We start from the raw sequence: 7,161 nt of genomic DNA on the forward strand, positions 1-7,161 counted from the left end.
ACTGTCCCTTTTTGGATCAAAAGGAGAATAAACAGGATGCAGGATACATTAAATTAGCCCCAGGAAAACTCTTTGCTGACACCTATTTACTCCTGATTCATAGCCCCCAGCTATCCCCTCACAGCCCTTGGCTTCCCACAGCTCCGCTGATGCTCCTCAATCCCAACCCCCAGCCCTCTGCTATCCCACCCCCTAGGCATCCCCCACAGCTCTGCTGATACCCCTCAATGCAGATCCACAGCCCCCTGGTATCCCAGCTCTGAGAACCCACCCCCCAAAGCTCTGCCAATGACCCTCAATCCCAACCCACAGACTCCTGCTAACCCCTCCCTCAGCTCCCCCAGACCTCATGGCTCATCCAATGCCTGTCAGTCCTGAGTCCTGCCCTCCAGCCCTCTGCTATCCCGGTTCTGGGCTCCCCACACAGCTCTATCGGTGCCCCTCAACCCCAACCCGCAGACCCTGCTGTCCCAGCCCTGGGCTCCCCCATTCCTGCAGCTGTTAGTGTCCCTCAGTCTCACGCAGCACAGCTCCCCCTCTCCAGCTGCCACACCACAAATCTGGGCTAAACCTTTTCGCCTAATATGCACTCAGAGTCCCGCTCTGACTTACCCAACTTAGCTCAGTTGTGACCAACTTGTGACCGATGATGGCAACTAGAAAAAACAAAACCCCTATTGGCGAGTGACTATGAGAAGCAACCCAGGGACCTCAGGGCAATTTCAGACCCACCCACCCCCAGGAGGAACAAACAGGCCCAGAGCCGTTAATAATGTTCATGCCTCACTCGACATCTATGATGGGCGCTTCTTAGCTGCCACTGGGAAAGTGATTGTTGCCTCCATGAACTACCGGCTGGGGGCGCTGGGCTTCCTGTCTCTGCCCCCAGCCGCCCCGGGGAACGCCGGCTTGTGGGACCAGCGACTGGCAATGCGCTGGCTGCGGGACAACGCGGCTGCCTTCGGTGGGGACCCGGCCCATTTCATACTCTTTGGCCAGGATGCTGGGGCTGCGTCAGTCAGCTTCCACCTTCTTTCCCCAGGGAGCCGGCCCCTCTTCACCAGGGCCGCACTGCAGAGCGGAGCCCCGAATGCACCATGGGCTTGGATTTTGCTTGAGGAGGCCAAGGCGAGAGGCCAGAGGCTGGGCCAGCTGCTGGGCTGCTCCGATGGTAACAACACGGCCCTGGTGGGCTGCCTGCAGGGGAAAGGAACCCGGAGAGTTCCCCAAACACGAGTTCTCCATTTTGAACCACAGGAAGTAGCTGGGGCTGCCCTTTATGCCACCACCAGATGGGGATTTTCTCCCTGATGCACCACCAAGACTCCTGCAGGCCAGGCACGACCAGCCTATGACAATCGGATTTGGTTCCTCCTCAGACGAAGGCTCCTACATACTAATTTTTGCTACCCCCAGCTTCAACCTGGAGAATGCCAGCTCCATCGGCTGGGAGGAGCTGCTGTAGGTGGTGAGGCTGATAGTGCCAGAGGCACCAGAAGAGAAGGTGCTGCATTATGTTGCGGCGTTCACCAGAAGCAGGTGAGGGAATCCCCCAGAATCCCCTTGCCCCCATGAGCCAGACCCTGAGCGCAGCTGTATCTTTATGGCCAGGTGTCCACATCTTCCAGGAAGACCCGGGTCAATGCCATGTTGAAGAAGGGATCCCTCTGAAAAATACGTAATCTATTTGGGTGAAGCCCCTGACCTAGAGCTCATCTTACTTGAAGAAGGTAAAATCTGAGCCCCCTAGTTACAAGTTAGGGATAATTCCCTTCTTCCCGCATCAGGATGTCGGTGATCCCACGAACACACCCATCCTCATTCAAGGAAACAAGGCTTTTAGCCAGTAGCCAGTGATCTCAAAGCTCTGCCTGCCCTTTCCCAGCCCTGCCACACAAACTCCGGGGCTGTCATAGAATCATAGAATCATAGAATATCAGGGTTGGAAGGGACCCCAGAAGGTCATCTAGTCCAACCCCCTGCTCGAAGCAGGACCAATTCCCAGTTAAATCATCCCAGCCAGGGCTTTGTCAAGCCTGACCTTAAAAACCTCTAAGGAAGGAGATTCTACCACCTCCCTACGTAACGCATTCCAGTGTTTCACCACCCTCTTAGTGAAAAAGTTTTTCCTAATATCCAACCTAAACCTCCCCCACTGCAACTTGAGACCATTACTCCTCGTTCTGTCATCTGCTACCATTGAGAACAGTCTAGAGCCATCCTCTTTGGAACCCCCTTTCAGGTAGTTGAAAGCAGCTATCAAATCCCCCCTCATTCTTCTCTTCTGCAGGCTAAACAATCCCAGCTCCCTCAGCCTCTCCTCATAAGTCATGTGTTCTAGACCCCTAATCATTTTTGTTGCCCTTCGCTGGACTCTCTCCAATTTATCCACATCCTTCTTGTAGTGTGGGGCCCAAAACTGGACACAGTACTCCAGATGAGGCCTCACCAATGTCGAATAGAGGGGAACGATCACATCCCTCGATCTGCTCGCTATGCCCCTACTTATACATCCCAAAATGCCATTGGCCTTCTTGGCAACAAGGGCACACTGCTGACTCATATCCAGCTTCTCGTCCACTGTCACCCCTAGGTCCTTTTCCGCAGAACTGCTGCCTAGCCATTCGGTCCCTAGTCTGTAGCGGTGCATTGGATTCTTCCATCCTAAGTGCAGGACCCTGCACTTATCCTTGTTGAACCTCATCAGATTTCTTTTGGCCCAATCCTCCAATTTGTCTAGGTCCTTCTGTATCCTATCCCTCCCCTCCAGCGTATCTACCACTCCTCCCAGTTTAGTATCATCCGCAAATTTGCTGAGAGTGCAATCCACACCATCCTCCAGATCATTTATGAAGATATTGAACAAAACCGGCCCCAGGACCGACCCTTGGGGCACTCCACTTGATACTGGCTGCCAACTAGACATGGAGCCATTGATCACTACCCGTTGAGCCCGACAATCTAGCCAGCTTTCTACCCACCTTATAGTCATCCAGCCCATACTTCCTTAACTTGCTGACAAGAATACTGTGGGAGACCGTGTCAAAAGCTTTGCTAAAGTCAAGAAACAATACATCCACTGCTTTCCCTTCATCCACAGAACCAGTAATCTCATCATAAAAGGCGATTAGATTAGTCAGGCATGACCTTCCCTTGGTGAATCCATGCTGGCTGTTCCTGATCACTTTCCTCTCATGCAAGTGCATTTGTCCATGCGACAAATACTATACAGGCATCACTATAGCACCCATCATGTCAATACAGCCTGCAGCAGCCAAAGGGGTTGCTCCAGCGGTGGAGGAAATCACCTGCCCAAAAACCAGGAGCCACATCGACAAAAGCAGCTTTCCAACAACATAACTACAGCTGCTCCAGGGGCTAAGTCAGCACAGCTTTGGCAGTCTGGGTATGGTTTTTTCACATCTCTGACTGAGATAACTGTGGCAACTTAACTTTTAAGCGTTCATCCGGGCATACGTAGACTGGCATGCTCCCTTGCAGAAAAAATAAACAAGTGTAAGCAAGGTCTGGATGAGCTCTTCCCTGACATCGAGTGATGAGCTGGAGAAGAGGATTTCAGGTGCTGATCTCGTTTGCATGGGCACAAGCCCCCTGCCTAGGGGCTCAGCATGATGGCATTTCTTTGCCCAAATGATCACTTTTGGCTGGTGTTGGATCCCCAGACTCTTTGTTATTGGGACAGGGATAATAAAGGGTTGTTATCTTTGTTGTGTGAATCAAGGGCAGCAGAACTGCTTGTACCCTGATTGAGGGACTCACCCTCAACTAAACGGCACTCGCTAGGCAGGGGACATGGGTGCCAAAGCTCCGTGAGTTATGAAAAGGTGGGGATAAGCACTTGTGCCTGGTGGTGTGGGCTTTGCTTAAGTACCCTGGACATTCTTTAATCCTTTTTCTCTTTAGTGTGTGATAACCAAGTTGATTGAGAGTCTTATTACACACCACAAAGCTAAAATCACTGATAACCAGCTCTAAGTATTAGATCTGCTTTGGGACAGTGTCTCTGATGCAAGAGACTGCCCAGTATGTATTAGTAAGCTCGTGCACTGACAGCTAAAATCACTGAGACCTGTGTTAAGTGGTGGGACCTGAAAACGTCATGGCAAGTGGGCTGGCAGGGTGGCCAGCAGAGAGGAGCAGTGAACAAGTGCCCAGACAGTGGAGCGAGCAAGGTACCTTCTTCCCCGCCACTCCACCCGGGGGAGAAGTGAACTCTGCAGATGCACCTCTGAACTCTGGGCCTGCACTAACCAAGGACAACAACTGTGAGTGGGGTGCAGAGAATGGGACGGGCATGTCAAAGGGACATTTGGTTGCTGGACTTAAGAACCTGAGGGAAAAGGAACTGCCCAACTTACTCGGGAGTGGGTCTTTTGCTCATGCCTAATGTTTATGAACTCTTTTTGGGGCGTTTTCCCAAATTAATGATGGGTTACTTCCCTCCTGTCATGAAAAGTTTCTTTCCTACACTCAGATTCCAGACTTCCGAGAGGGGAAGTACATAAGAACATAAGAATTGCCATATTGGGTCAGTGGAAGAAGGTGACCGTTTTTATTAGGGCAGCATGTCACATCATCCTAGTTGAAAGGACAAGTGAGAGAGGCCATCTTAAATGAGGGCAAATGGTGGCTTCAGACTCCCTTCCCAATTCAGATCTTCCTATGTTCCCTGACATCCCAGTGTCATTCCCTGTCCTTCCCCATCCACCCCCCCCACCCGCTGCATGTTGCTCTGTCCCCCACGCTGCCCTTTCCTGTGTCTGTGAGCACAAAGGATGCCCATCTGCCTGGCTTCAGTACCATTGCAAACAATGGAAAACAGTGGCCATCTTCCCTAGGGAAAGTCTCACTTTACAAGGGGCTCTAGGCCAATGGCAGCCATTATAACTCAGGGCTGCCTGTGGCTTCAATCTCATAGAGATAATTGGAAGACAGTGGCCATGTTTATACAGGGAAACCTGTAGCATCACCCCATATGTAAAGACCGGGTGGCAGCAGCCATCTTAACTGAGAACATCCTATGGCTTTACTCTAATTTGAAACAACACAAGATGGCAGCCATTTTGGAAAGGGGCCAAACGTTTCAAGTTGGCTCATCATCACCCCTGCATCTGGGATGCCAGCTGGTATCCTCCCTGTTCCTGTCCCTGCCAATCCCTGATACTAACCTCAGTGGAGCATGTTCATTTTCCACAAAGGAAACCCATGGTGGGGAAAGGTAGTGCGAAGCAGTGGCCCCACTATGACCTCACAAAGCAGAACTTTGAGCGCATCAGCTTTAAGCCACCCCAAGTTGAGAAGGCATCTCCCACCTTGCACTGTGAATTCTTGGCATCACAGCTGTCAGAGAAACCAAGAGTCCCAGATGAGCATCAGTAGGATGGGAGGATGGCAGCCCTAGAGGGGAAAGGTCCCATGTCTCCCCACCCCTCTGAGTCCCCCAGTTCCCCAAACGTGGGACTGGATTGGAGATGGCTCCCCTCTAGAAGAGAAAGATCCCAGCTCACATTCTTATTTCCATGGGATCTTCTGGCCTCCTAAAGAGGCCCCATTCTCCTGCCTGGGGTAGAAATCGCATCCCCTGGGAACTCCAGAACTCATCTACTGTAGGGAAGACACAGGTTCTACCCCTTCTTCTATTGCTTGGCTGGGTAGGAAGGTGACAACCACGTTTCCTCTCCAAGGTTCCCCCATATACCCTCCATTCCAATGAAGCAGGAATGAGCTCAGACACATGGATTCCTAGCAGGGTGGATGGGGATGGATCCAAGGACACTGGGCGATGGGGGCAGGTGGCCGGTAATGGTACAGAAGAGAAAGGAGGCAGTGAAAGAATGACATGCAGCTGAGTCTCGGGAGGGGCACAGCCATAGTGTAATTGTGTACAACAGGGACTGAATGAGAATCCAGTGGCTGCTGGGAATCCTGAATGCCAGGGTCCCTCTTAGGTGAGGCAGAACAGAACCTTGCACACTGGACCCCGGGGTTCACAGATGCTGGGAAACATGGGAACTCCAGCAGCAGAGCATCCCCTACTGCAACAATGTAGCACTAGGAGACAGCCCTGACCGTGCAGGGACTGCCCCCTGCTGAACCCCCCATGCCACTATCTGCAGCAAAGCGCCCCCTAGTGCATGGGGAATAGCACTGACTGTAGGGGGCGAGTGTCCGATACCGAGCCCACGCAGCGCCTGGTTTCCCCTGCAGGTCTCCCCTCCCATTTGCAAGTAGACCTAACCCTGCATAGTCTGAGCTCATCCCCACTGCTGTTAACCCCACTCGCTCTGTGTCCTGCAGGAGCAGACCCAAGTTGTGCCCAGCCTGGGCGGCTGGGGATGAAGAGCTGAGCACTTACAATCCCCTGATGGGAGGAACCCTCCATGCAGACAAGAGCATCCAGTTCCTATTAGCGCCTGCCGATTCATTAACGAGAATCCTGCTCATAAACCTGCTGGGAATCCATTAACTGACCCTCCCTCTGTATCTCCTCCACCCCAGTGCATTAAAGTATATTCAGTCTGGAGACAGAGCCCTGGTGTGTGGGTTGATTAGAAGCTCCTGAGCAGGGGGGACAGTGTGTGTGTGTGTGTGTGTGAGAGAGAGAGAGAGAGAGAGAGAGAGAGAGAGAGTTGTGGGTGGGGTTGGGAGTTAAGTGGTGAGATAATGAGGGACACAGATTACATAAGGGTTTGAAGAGGCAAATGACAAAGCCCAGAGATCACACTGTGCACCCAGAGCCAGATATGGAACCCAGGAGTTCTGACTTCCAGCCTCCCCTGGTCTAACCAACTAGACCCCAATTGCCTCATGGAACTGGGATAGAACCCAGGCATCTTGGCTTCCAGCTCACATTTGTCTACTCCACTAAACCCTACTCTCATCTCCAAGCTGGAGATAACACCCAGGAGTCCTAACTCCCAGCCCTCCTCTGCTCTAACCACTAGATCCCACTCCCCTCCCAGTTCTTGGGAGAGAACCGAGGAGTTCTGACTCCCATCCTCCATGCTCTCACCCACTAGAACCAAACCCTCCCCTTGCTGGTGCTCAGTGGACAGTGAGAAAGAACCGTACACACCAGGGAGTCTCAGTAAATGGGTAGTTTATTGATGACACTTGTGGGCCATTATATGATACAAGCCA

At 52.1% G+C, this 7,161-nt stretch overlaps 1 pseudogene; it reads left to right on the forward strand.

The window, feature by feature from the left end:
* The first annotated feature begins 690 nt into the window (after nt 1-690).
* LOC144274164 (acetylcholinesterase pseudogene) lies at nt 691-1,465 on the forward strand (annotated as a pseudogene).
* The last annotated feature ends 5,696 nt before the right edge of the window (nt 1,466-7,161 follow it).

This window comes from Eretmochelys imbricata, chromosome 14 (assembly GCF_965152235.1).
Source record: "Eretmochelys imbricata isolate rEreImb1 chromosome 14, rEreImb1.hap1, whole genome shotgun sequence".
In the NCBI taxonomy this organism is placed as follows: domain Eukaryota; kingdom Metazoa; phylum Chordata; order Testudines; family Cheloniidae; genus Eretmochelys; species Eretmochelys imbricata.